This window comes from Lynx canadensis, chromosome E1 (assembly GCF_007474595.2).
Source record: "Lynx canadensis isolate LIC74 chromosome E1, mLynCan4.pri.v2, whole genome shotgun sequence".
NCBI classification, from domain to species: domain Eukaryota; kingdom Metazoa; phylum Chordata; class Mammalia; order Carnivora; family Felidae; genus Lynx; species Lynx canadensis.
In genome coordinates, this window is record NC_044316.2 from 7599476 (window position 1) to 7612613 (window position 13138).

The 13138-nt window shown below is 49.1% G+C and overlaps 1 long non-coding RNA gene across 1 annotated transcript; it reads right to left on the reverse strand.

Annotated features, from left to right (window-relative positions):
• Positions 1-349: 349 nt before the first annotated feature.
• Positions 350-11839, reverse strand: LOC115501616. Its single transcript, XR_003964868.1, has 3 exons — positions 11723-11839; positions 3266-3426; positions 350-1545 (listed from the first exon to the last, which is right to left on the reverse strand). It is a non-coding gene; the product is annotated as an uncharacterized LOC115501616 (long non-coding RNA).
• Between the last annotated feature and the right edge of the window lie 1299 nt (positions 11840-13138).

The window sequence follows — 13138 nt, forward strand, 5'->3', positions numbered from 1 at the left end:
GGCAGGACTGACTGTGCTGGGGTTTTCTCCTCCGCGTCATCAGGAGCCGCTGGAGAGTTCGAACAGGGAGGGGGTATGACCAGAACTGCCTTTGAAAGCTCTCTGGCTGCAGTATAAGGCTCAGAAAATGTTGGTAGAGGAAGTGCCTGGGCAGCTCAGTCGGTTGAGTGTGCGACTCTTGATTTTGGCCCAGGTCGCGATCCCAGGGTCGTGGCATCGAGCCCCGCATCGGGGTCCACGCTGACAGCGTGGAGCCTGTGTGAGAGTCTCTCTCTTCCTCTCTCTCTCCTTCTGCCCCCCCTCCTCCATTCTTTCGCTCTCTCAAAGATAAAAAGAAAATGTCAGGTAGAGGACTGGCCAAGAGAGGCCGTGGAGAACTGCGGGGAGGAAGCGAGGGGAGTGGTCCAGGTGAGGGAGGAGGAGGGCCTCCGGGCACAGGGTAAGGCAGCTCGGGAAGGAAGGAGGGACGCATCTGAGCGCGTTTTTGGTGCGGACCCTCATGACCGCAGGTGTGGCTGAAGAATTTTCGGAGAAGGCAGAGAAGCAACGCAAGTAAGGACGGGAACAGATGTGTGTGACAGCCGTGCCCACGGCTGCATCCTTCACGGCAGCGAAAGGTGGAAACGACCCAAGCATCCATCACCAGAAAAACGGAAACACACAATACTTTGTACGCATGCAACGGAATATTCCTCAGCCGTAAAAAGGAAGGAAATTCTGCCATAGGTAACAACACGGAGGAGCCCTGAGGACATTGCGCTGAGTGAAATAAGCCAGTCATAAAAGCACAAATGCTGTGTGATTCCAGGGATGCGATGCGTAGACAGTAGGTAGATTGATAGAGCCAGAAAGTAGCAAGGAGGCTCCCAGGGGCTGGGGGGATGTGGAGTGCGGAGTTAGCATTTAAGGGGGACGGAGCTTCAGCCTGGGGTGATGAAAACATTCCTGGGGATGGACAGGAGCGATGGTCACCCCACGATGTGAATGTGCTTAACGTCGCCAAAGTGCACACATAAAACTGACATTTTATGTTATGTATCTTTTAGCACAATTAAAAAAAAAAAATCGAGGGGAGCGAAGGATCCAGCCCAGCCTTCGGGCTTGTAGAAGACAGCGGTGTTCCTGATGGGCCACAAGCCTCCTGACTACCCCTGCCCCGTCCGTTCAGAAACCAGCCATAATGATTCTTTCCAGCAAACTGTCAGCTCGTCTGACGGAATGAACTCCACGGACAGATTGTTTGAGCAGCTGTCAGGACCCAGGGGGGTGGGGGGGGGCAGGGCGCTAGCTGGGGAGGGCCATGAGGAAACTTTCAGAGGTCGTATCTTTTGGAGGTGTTATATCTTGATGAGGGTCTGAGCCATAGAATTATATTTTTACAGCTCACCAAACCTTACCCTAGATCTATTCCCTTCTCTGCACGTCAGTTTGACTTCTTGCTCTCGTTAAATGCAGGTTGAGAAATTAGAGATGAGACGTACTGATGTCTGCAACTCACTTTGAAAGGACTTTCAAAATAAGATGAATCAACGTAAACGGAAGGATCTGGGAGGAGACAAACAGGGCAAACCGTTGGCAACCGTGGGATCTAAGTGGTCGGTACCTGGGGCACCTACAATTCTTTCCATTTTTCTGTATGTTTAAAAACTCGATGTAAAATGTTGAGAGGAACACAATTACAGTTTTTAAAAAATGTGTTTTTTTTTTTTTTAATCAGTCAATTCTTACAGCACATTGCACAACCAGACAGGTTGTTAGAACTCTATGGCCATTGAGTAGCACCTAGAATAGTGGATTTTTTTTTTCCATTTTATTTGAGAGAGAGAGAGAGAGATAGAGAGCATGAGCAGGGGAGAAGGGCAAAAAGAGAGAGAGAGACTCTTTTTAAATATTTTTTTTTTCAACGTTTATTTTTTTATTTTTGGGACAGAGAGAGACAGAGCATGAACGGGGGAGGGGCAGAGAGAGAGGGAGACACAGAATCGGAAACAGGCTCCAGGCTCTGAGCCATCAGCCCAGAGCCTGACGCGGGGCTCGAACTCACGGACCGCGAGATCGTGACCTGGCTGAAGTCGGACGCTTAACCGACTGCGCCACCCAGGCGCCCCAAGAGAGAGAGACTCTTAAGCAGTCTCCACCCTTAGCACAGAGCCCCACACGGGGCTTGATCCCATGACCCTGAGATCATGAGCTGAGCTGAAATCAAGAGTTGGGTGTTCAACCGACTGAGCCATCCAGGTGCCCCTAGAATAGTGGTTCTTAAGCTGTGTTCCCTAGAAGTGTTTTAGGGACTTCCTCTCCTTCAGGAAAAATAGCCCTTCTTTACTATGTTTTATATGTTGTGGATTCTGTGTAAGATTTTTGTCTTTAAAAAAAGTTTTCAGGGGCGCCTGGGTGGCGCAGTCGGTTAAGCGTCCGACTTCAGCCAGGTCACGATCTCGCGGTCCGTGAGTTCGAGCCCCGCGTCGGGCTCTGGGCTGATGGCTCGGAGCCTGGAGCCTGTTTCTGATTCTGTGTCTCCCTCTCTCTCTGCCCCTCCCCCGTTCATGCTCTGTCTCTCTCTGTCCCAAAAATAAATATAAACGTTGAAAAAAAAAAATTAAAAAAAGTTTTCATTATTTATTTACTTATTTATTTTTAGTGTATGTATTTTGAGACAGAGAGAGAGTGTGTGTGTGAGCAGGGAAGGGGCACAGAGGGAGAGAGAGAAAATCCCAAGCAGGCTCTGCACTGTCAGCACAGAGCCCAACGTGGGGCTCGATCCCATGAGCGGTGAGATCATGATCCGAGCCGAAACCAAGAGTTAGACGCTTAACTGACTGAGCCACCCAGGCGCCCCCATTTTCACTACTTAAAAATGTCAACGCATCTCAATACTAACTCATCCGCGTTTGGGACTGGCCAGCCTTTGCTGTGCAAGCCTGTTCCTTACATTGCTGTACCTGGGCATCCTTGGTCTTCAGGCACTAACCGGCCAGCAACACCCCACCCTATCATCGTAACAATGCTAAACGCCCCTGGTACATTTCCCTCTTGGCCCTCGTCCCACTGACTCACCCCTATCTCTTTGGAGTTAGTGCCAAATCTAAGAAACCAAGGTCCACGGGTCTGCCCTCAAGTGGAGAACATTTTCCCACCATTGCACCTTGCCTGCGATGCTCCTTGAGTGTTAACCATGTTACTTGGAACACTGAGACGCTGGTTTCTACCTTCCGCGTACTCTCCTTAAAAAGAAACGTTCACCCTCCCTCTTTGCAGACCTGACCTGGTGCTCTCTCCTTGCGAACGGATGGCTCCAGATGCTTCCCGGATACTCTCACATCTTGACTTCGGAAAGAGAATGGCTGCCATGATGTTTGTACATCTGGTCTACACGGCAATCCTGCTTAGCGTTATGAACGATTAAGTTGGCTTTCAGGCAGGCATCTAAAAGCAAAAAATGAATAAAGACCACAGTGTTTAAAATGCAGGATGAAACCCAACCAGCGTGCCAAATGTTAAGGGACCCCATCGGCTTAGACTTTTGTCTTACACCCTCCGCTGGGGCGGTGGCCTTGGAAAAGGGCGTCGGTCAGGGGGTGGCTCCACGTACCCCCGACAAACTCCTTCCGCATTGTTTTCTTACACGAGTGTGCAAACGGAAAAGGAACGGAAAGCAAGCTGGGACAGATGTCTAATATCATTAAAGCTGGCTTCCAAAAGAATCCAGATCTCAGTTTGGTATATTAATGCTCTATTTATCTTTAAGCACAGATGGATATTTTTATTAGTATTACTTTGTTTATCTGGTTTCAAGAAAGGTTAGTCCAGGGGGCAGATGCCTCTGTTATGAGCGCACATTCCTGCCGAGGGAGTCAGAAGACAAGAGGAGGCTTTTCAGCAGAACTTTAATTAGAAAAGCCCAAGTTATAAATGTTGGCAGCTCTTGCCTGGTCTAACGAGTCCAGTTGCAACAACAAACAGAAAGAAAAATAGAACATTGGCAAGACCCTGATTTCCCACCTCTCCTCCCCACCAGCTAAAGAGAGGTACGACGCAATGCCATTTCGTCCCCAAGTGTGAAACAGACCATGAAAGGATCCAAATTCTCAGAAAACGGATGTTTTCGTAAGCAGCTGGTTATCGCTGGAGATAATCAACAGCAACAGGTCTGTTATGAACACATGGACCTTCCAGAAGCTTCGGGCTGAGGCAATTTCTATTATGGATTTCATGGCTTTTATTGGACGGCCTGTGTTCCCGGGCAGGGTGGGGGGAAAGGAGGGAATGCCCAGTGTCTTTGCGCAATTATTACCTCCAGTTTGTTTTCCGTTGGAGTCGATTTCTTATTAGACTCTCCTTTTAGGGGATTTAAAATGGGATTATGGATCCATATGCCCAGGAAATTTCTTACCTGATTGGATTAGGAGAGTTCATTCGCCTGATGGTTCTCCCAAGAACCGTTACAACGGGCTTTGTTTTGTCACCAAGCTTAAATCTTTACTACTCATCTTTTTTATTCTAGTCCTTTTTCTACCACCCCTCTCTATACAGCTGCTTGTGCAGGCATGCAAAGGCAAAAAAAGCAAAGGTTTTAAAGCCAAAAGTCCGGGTGTAAGAGACAGGTCTGCCTTATAGCAATTGAGCATGAACATACCACTGACTGCTCTCTGGCACATTTTTCCTGCCTCCAAATTGGGAATCATTGTCTCCCACCCACCTTTTAAAGCTGCTTTGGAGATATGATTCCATCACAATCCTGCGCCACCCCCCCCCCCCCCAAAAAAAAAAATCACTCTGCCTCTTGGATCTCATGCTGTTCTCTTTCCTTTATTTTTTTTAAAAAAAATGTTAATGTGTATTTATTTTTGGGAGAGAGAGAGAGAGAGACAGAGAGAGAGAGAGAGAGGAGAGGGCAGAGAGAGGGAGACACAGAATCCGACGCAGGCTCCAGGCTCCGAGCTGTCAGCACAGAGCCCGACGCGGGGCCCAAACCCATGAACCACGATGAGATCATGACCTGAGCCGAAGTCAGATGGTTTTAGACTGAGCCACCCAGGCGCCCTGCTGCTCTCCCTTTCCAACTGCTCATGCTCGACTTTGCTTAGATTCCTCTCTTCCCCCACATGCTGTGTCCAGCCCCTCTCTCCTTATTTTCATCTTGTCCGGCTCCAATCTCCGTACCCACGTGTGCTGTTACTGCAGAGGCCCCCTCACGAACCTGCCCGCCTTGGTTTCTCCTGTTCACCTGACGCTCACTGATCCAGGTAGGTCTACCCGATCCAGAAAGACGCTCCTGTTCTCCACGGCCGTTCCATGGCTCTGTTTGAAACGTCACCTCTATTTGGTAGGTGTTGCTGCGTATACAACAGGACACAGACTCAGCCAGCTGGTCAAGGATCTCTGGTATCCAGTCTGACCACCTCCCCCGCCCCCCGCTTTCACCAGAACCTCCCCAAACTTCCTCTTCCTAGCCAATCTGAACCCTCGCCCTTCCCTGCGTATTGCTAGTAACATCCATCCACCTTTTGCTCGTTCCTGCAGCCCCTGGAGGAGCTTCGAGCTTCTTCCTGGAGCACCGTTTCTAGTCTCCTCCTGTACGCGCTCCCATCTCTCACGGCTGAGTTCGAGTCCAACCTCCTACTTCAACTCTGTGGACACAGCCCTCCTCTTTACCGCATTACCTGTTCTTCATCATCTGTACCTCTCTTGTTCCACTTACTGTCACCTCCCCTACCATCTGGTTGTTTCCTACATGCCTGTTGGTATGACAACGTCCTTGAGGGCAAGTACTGGGTCTGACTGGCTTGTCAGGAAGCCCCACGGTGCCAGGCACAGAGCGGACTCTCTGTAAGGCCACCTTTGAGTCAAGAGTGCCGTTTGGAGCCTGAGCTGGTGCTGTGACACCAGCATGTTTGGACACGTCTGGCCTTCCCAGGGCCAAGGTGCACAGACACCGGAGGAGCCCTCTGGGAAATCGCCCATCCTGGGGGAGAAAAGGCGAGCAGAGAAGCTTGGCCCCCTCACAAAGCCTTAGTCATGGTGGCCGGGGCTTGGGTTTCAAGTGGGCCATAATGTCTGCCTTTCAGCTTTGTCTCCTCGCCCAAGACCTGTTTACTGAAAAAAAATAAAAAAATAAAAAAATCGAGAAGGCTTTTCTAGAAGGCACATAGAGCAATTTAAAGGTCTCTGTTGGGGCGCCTGGGTGGCTCAGTTGTCGGCTCAGGCCACGATCTCACAGTTCGTGGGTTTGAGCCCCAAGTCAGGCTCTGTGCTGACAGCTCAGAGCCTGGAGCCTGCTTCGGATTCTGCGTCTTCTTCTCTTCTCTCTCTGCCCCTTCCCTGCTCGCGCTCTGTCTCTCTCTTTCTCTTTCAAAAATAAACATTAAAAAAAATGTAAAAAAAAAAAATTGTTTTTTTAAAGCCTCTGTTAAAACACTGGAAGTGGAGGAATTACTGTCCTGACTCCACAGAAGGAAAAATGCCTTTGGTACTGGAGGGCCCCTGAGGACACGGGGCCATTGCTTTGGGGCCTTAAAAACGCAGCTCGTCAGAACCGAACCCCAATGGGGCCAGCAGAAAAGACATCATCAGCATCATCATGATCATGCAGATGATGCAAAGAACTAACCATCTACCTCTAAAGACCCCCGGAAGTACTTGGGGGAGGGCCAGGAATTGCAGAGGCGAAAGAGCCTGGCAAATCACAGGTACGGCCGAGAGCAAGAGAACAGTGCAGATCACACGTGGCCGGAATGAGCAGGTGAGAGAGTTCAAGGTGATGTACACGAAAGAACCGTTCGGAGCACATATTATGGGGATGTCAGGACGGACTGGGTCTGCAGGTTTCTCCCGGCTACACGAACACGGTCTCACAGTCTCGTCACTCTAGAATTAACCTGTCTCCTGACACCTCGCTCCCCTCTTCCATTGGATTTTTTTTTCATCTTTCCTTCCCCTACGTGTTACATCTATTTGCATCATCCCTGTGAGGCTGCTACAAATGAATCCGCTGAGCCATGGGAACTCATGTGACCAGTCCCAAGAACCTTTTGTTTGTCATTGCAAACACCCGCTATCAGATATGAACAATGACGGTGGGGGGTGGGGGGGCGCGGGGGACCCATGATGTATGTGCCTGGAGTTTGGGAACCGGCTGAAAAGGTAGCGGGGAGAGGAAGGAGCCTGGAAAGATAGACTTTCCTGCATAACCGTTCCTCATTTCTCATGCCTGATGATTATTAATTACATTTGTGCATTGATACAATTTGCCGGTTTTCTGAGGAGGCGAATTGAGCTTAGTCATTTTGGCATTTTTAAATGTAAATGAAAAATCACCCGGTGCTCCGAGCCAGGAGCGAGAAAGATAAATAACACCAGGAAGCTGGTCGTTGCCCGTCTGTCATAAAATTTCATTAGTTTTGACAGCTTGTACAACATAAGCAATGAATGAATGCTAACTACACTTCCTTGTCTGTCCGCTCCCAGAAGTCACCGGCACTGCACAGACCAGAGGGGTACCACCTGCCAGAGGGACCCCGCGAGGAAGGACACAGGGGCCTCCGTGAGCCCCACGAGGGCCCCAGGACACCCTCCTTGGGTAGTAGGCTCCTAACTTCCCTGTCCACGTGGGATGACTCTCGCGTAGGACTCCTTCGTTAACAAATACTTCTCGATGCTTCCATGGGCCAGGCGCAGCTCTGAGTGCGTGCAGGTAAGTGCATCCACGGTGAGAAGTGCCAAGGGGGAAGCACGTCAGGGAAAGCAGAGAGGAGGTCCCTGCCCTTGGCTGCCTGAGGGATGCCAGCAAGTTGTCTGACCACGGAAGCCATGTGGGCATTCAGGCCCCCCCCCCCAAACGGTGACGGCCCGGGAGTCCTGAGTCTCTTGGGGTGACTGACATAGAGGCACTTCTGCTTTCTGTTCCCTCTCTTCCTTCCCTAAACAATTCAGCCATAAAGCCGTTGGGTGGGGCAGAATAAAAGTCAGCAACTCTGCAGGAAGGAAAAGGAAACACGGTGGCCCGAGGGTATCAGAGTCCTAGAAGGGTGATAGGAGTGTCCCTGCAAAGTGACGGCCTGGCTGGGGGGGGGGGGGGCCTGAGCCTGATGGTGGGTGTTAGGGACCCAGCAGGACTTGGAGGACATATATGTATGCCAGCAGCCAGCGTGGGGACTCAGGGTCAAAGCTGGAAGAGGGTGTCCCCGTAGAAGGGCAGCCAGGGAAGGGGAATCCTGGCTTCCCCAGGGTGAGGAGAACATCCACTGGTAGGGCAGTTTGGCATGGGGACTCAAAGCCCCAACGAGGCAAGGAGAAAACTGCCACTAAAGGGTGTCAGAGCTCCAGCGGGGTGAGGAGGGCATCCACAGGGACGCTCAGCGGAAGGGGGAAATGGCCACATACAAAAGCATTGGTCAAATGAGCAAACAAATTAAGGTAATGGGAGTCTGCCTTCTAACTGTCAGAGAAAGGAGGTACACATATGGGGAAAGGGAGAAGGCGAGAATAAACCCTGTGCTGTTGGATTGGAATTGGAGAGATCAGAGTAGACACGTCATCTCCAATCCATAGAGATAGACACTGAAATAAATACAAATGAATATACACACTCCCTTGCTGTGCCGTTGAGAGCCTGGGAACAAGAACACCCAATAAATGCAACTGTCTTTCTCATGGGTGTGGTGGAGCTGGTAATATAAAAGCTTAGAGAAACCTGTGATATCTTTACCACCATAAAGGGAGAGCCTGCCTGGGAGTAAAACAGAGGAGAAGGAGAGCAAAGAGGGATCCTGATAACATTATTTGAAGACCTGGATCCAGCCATGCCTGAAGCTTATCTTGTAACTGAACACAATTCTTTCTTTTTTCTTTCTTTTCCTCCCTCTTCTTTCTTTCTTTCTTTCTTTCTTTCTTTCTTTTTTCTTTCTTTCTTTTCTTTTGCGGGAGGGAGGGAGGGAGGAAGGAAGGAAGTGCGGGATGGGAGCGCGGAAGTAAGGTGAGGCGAAGGTTCGGTAGGGGGAGAAAGAACGAGATGAAGTCAGGAGGAGGTGAGGGTGGTATTGGGTTGTCGTAATTGTGCAGGAAAGGCAAGACGTTGAGTCTTCGGAACGTCCTTAATTACTTCATCTTATTCCCTTCCTTCTTTCCTTCCTTCCTTCTTCCCTTCCTTCCTTCCTTCCTTCCTTCCTTCCTTCCTTCCTTCCTGTAGGGTTGGTTGAATTGTTGGCACTTGACATGAAAAGGTTTTATTAATACTCTCAAAAAATTCCTGATGATTGGTCTCCATGGAATCACAACCTCAGATATTCCAGGCATCCTACTTTTTAAAAGGCATTTGTATATCCATGTTGTCATTTATTTAACAAACATTTATTGGGTGCCTCCTAAATGCCAGACACAATTCTGGTTTCTTAGGATACACCAGTGAAGGAAAACTGACAAGAATCTCTGACCTGTGGGATTGACAGTCTAATGGAGCAAGACGGAAAATAAACTACAGACAATAACTCAATAAATAGATGAGTATAAATGCTGTGGTGTGGGGGCCGGGGAGGAGAAAAAGAAACGGTAGAGCATGGTAAGGGGGAGACAGACATTCCAGCACAGAAAGTGGGATTTGCAGTTTTAAATCGAATAGGCAGGGTAGAACACAGTGAGAAGGTCACACCTGAGCAACACCTGGAAAATGAGGGGGTTAGAACATATCGGGGATGGAGGGGAAACTGCCAGGGCAAAGGTCCTGAGGCAGAACTGGGTCTGGTGTGTTCAAGGAACAGACAGGAGTCACTGTGGCCAGAGTGGCTTCAGGAGAGAGTGATTGGGGTCATAAAGGGAAACACTGGGGGACCAGGTGAGAACTTAAAGGTGTTTCAAACAGTCAGCTTTGACTCTAAGTGGAAGGAGTCATAAAATCATATCATATTAAGCAGAAAATTAGGTGGTCTTAGGTATCAAAGGATCAGTCCAGTTGTTAACCTAAGAGTGAAGGGGTTTAGGGTGAGGAGGGTAAGAGCAGAGAGAGCAGGTAGAAGGAACCCCGGCGAGGGAGGCTGGTGGTTCAGGCCAAAGTAATTCCAGGGAAGAGGGGAGTCGAAAATAATTCTAGGGTTTGGGGGTGCCTGGGTGGCTCAGTCGGTTAAGCATCCAACTCTTGATTTCGGCTCCGGTCATGATCTCATGGTTCGTGAGTTCAAAACCGCATCGGGCTGACAGTGCAAAGCCTGCTTGGGATTCTATCTCTCTGTCTCTCTCTGTCTCTCTCTCTGTCTCTCTCTCTCTCTCTCTCTCTCTCCGCCCCTCCCCTGCTTGCTCTCTGGCTCTCTCTCAAAATAAATAAAAATAAACTTTAAAAATATAATTCCAGGGTTTTGTGCTTGAGCAGCTATAATGAGGAGCTAAATGGGAAATCCCACAGGAGGAGAGATTTACGGGCAGAAGATCAGGAGATCAGTTCTGGACAAGCTGGGCTGGAAAAGTCTCTTAGACATCTGAGCACAGGTGCTGGGTAGCCATTACATAGAAGAAGCTAGAGTTCCAGAGATGAATTAGGACCATTTTAACGTCTGCAAACTTTTACAAAATTAGTTTATATTTAACAGTGCATTGGAGGATCAGTTTCTAAGTGCAATGCCATAAAGATCTGACCAGAAGATCGTAAAACCTTCGCTCGGGATTTCCAGTTCTGTTGTCTTTACGGTGCCTTTCTCTAGGCTGGGGGTTCTGAGTGTGGTCTGGCCACCCCGGGGGAACCTGAGATCCTTTCAAGGTAGATGAGAATTATTTTCATAATAATAGCAAGCCATTATTCACCTTTTTCCATTCCTGTTCATTCCTGAGCTCACAGTGGAGGTCTCCAGAGACTATGTCATGTGATTTGAAATTGAATGCAGGGGTAGTAGATGTGAGCACATTGCTGTCTTCTGCGAAGCTGTGATATTGTGATATAATAAGAAATGTTTATTTGGGGGGAGTTGCCTGGATGGCTCAGTGGGTTATGCATCTGACTCTTGAGTTCGGCTCAGGTCATGATCTCACAATTCGTGAGTTCAAGCCCCACGTCGGGCTCTGTACTGACAGTATGGAGCCTGCTTGGGATTCTCTCTCTCTCCCTCTCTCTCTGCCCCTCCCCACTTGTCTCCCGTCTTAAAATAAATAAACTTAAAAAAAAAAGAAAGAAAGAAATATATATTTGGTCTTTGTCCCTGGTTCCTGGCATAGGGTATTTTAAAACCCCGAGAGATAGGAGTGAAAGGAGCCTCCGACGTATTCATGAAGAGCCCTTTTCAACCTTATCTGTGTTTGTGCTGATAAGGTGGCTCTTGGTGTCCCCAGAGTTTCAGGATGGGGGCTGGTAGGAGAGGGGTCAACTGCATGATGACAGGGAAGGGAACGGGGCTGGAAAGTGAGCTCATCACCAACAGCCAATGTTTTAATTAACCGTGGCTGCTTAACGAAATCTCTGTAAAAACCCCTGAACTACAAGGTTTGGAGAATTTCCGAGTTGGAGCTGCCAGGGCAGTGGGAGGGGGCGGTGAGCTCACAGAGGGCAAGGGAGTTCGGTGCACCTGCCCCTGTGCCTGTCCCCAGGTGTCTCCTCCATTTGGTCGTTCATTTGTATCCTTTATGATTAACCAATAAACCCTGGCACTGTCTTTCCCGGAGTTCTGGGAGCCATTCCGCCAAATGATCAGACCTGAGGAGAGGGTCATGGGAATCTGAAGCACCGGACCGACGACAGACTCACCTGTGTCTCTGGAGGTCAGTGGTGTGGTCCACTAGGGTGACAGGATCCTCCTTAGAAGCTCCGTGGGCAGGCACTTGTGGTCCCGGAGGCGGGCCCCGTTCATCCAGACCGGGCCTGTCACCTAGAGAGAGAATCTTCTTCACTCTTGGCTGTTTGTGGTGAGGTCATCTGGACCCCCCGTGTTCACCACCGCCCCCCCCCCAGCATTTTCCCCACACCACTGTGGGCTTGTTGCCATAAAAGCATTGTCTTGCTTCCTCTCCAGAACTTTCCACGTATACAGTGATCATTTTGTAAATTATCACGCATATCCAACACACATGCACGCGCGCACACACACACACACACACACACACACACACACACACACACAGGCTGGACATAGAGGAGATCCAGATCTAAAATCGAAAAACTTAAGAAAAACAGAAATGCTGACTTTGACCTTGAAATGTCAGGATGAACCCTGTGAAATAATACAACATATAAAAACTTGTCTCTGCCCCTGGTTCCTGGCACAGAGCTCCGAAAACCCTTGTAATTCCCTGGGTGATAAGGGTGTCTTCTGTTCCAATGAGGGGACGCTCGGTGGGTTCCGGAATGGCTTTGGGATGGGGCTGGGGGCCAGAATGACCAAGCCAGGATTAAAAGCTTCGAACTGTCGGCCCCATCTTCCAGCCCTGGGCAAGGGGAGAAGGGCTGGAGATTGAGTTAATGATCCATGATGTGCCTGCATAATAAAAACTCCGTCAAAATCCTGAAAGTACAGGGTCTGGAAATGCCAGGTGGGTAAACACATCGACACGCGATTAGAATTCTTTCACTTGTGGTACTTCTGGATCTTGCCCTATGTATCCCTTCATCTGGCTGTTTATTCCCACCCTTTGTAATACCCTATATTAAAAAAAAAAAATTAAACATATTTCCCTGAGTTCTGTGACCCCTCCCCGCAAATTATCAAATACAAAGAGCTGATTGTGGGAAGTCCTATTTATAGCTGGTCAGTCAGAGGTACAGGTGGTGACCCAAGACTTAACAGCTGGTGTCTGAAATGGGGCGGGGGCAAGTTAATGGGACTGAGCCCTTAACTTGTGGGATCTAATGCTGAGCCCTGGTGGATAGTGTCCGAACTGAAATTCGGTGCATTATGGGACATCCAGCTGGTGCTGCAGAGGATCGAGGGACGCATGGGTTTTCCAGAGGCACTTGAGTAAGTGAGTAATAGAGAAACATAGGGTGTGTTCTTCCCAGACTAGCCCATTGGGCGTGTGTGTGTGTGTGTGTGTGTGTGTGTATTTCCCCCAGTTCTGTTCTCTGAGAACTTGCAACATTTTTACTGGAGAAGCAAAGTGCAAGCAGTGCCCAGGCGTTGATTTCTTTTTTTTTTTTTTTTTAAATTTTTTTTTTCAACGTTTTTTT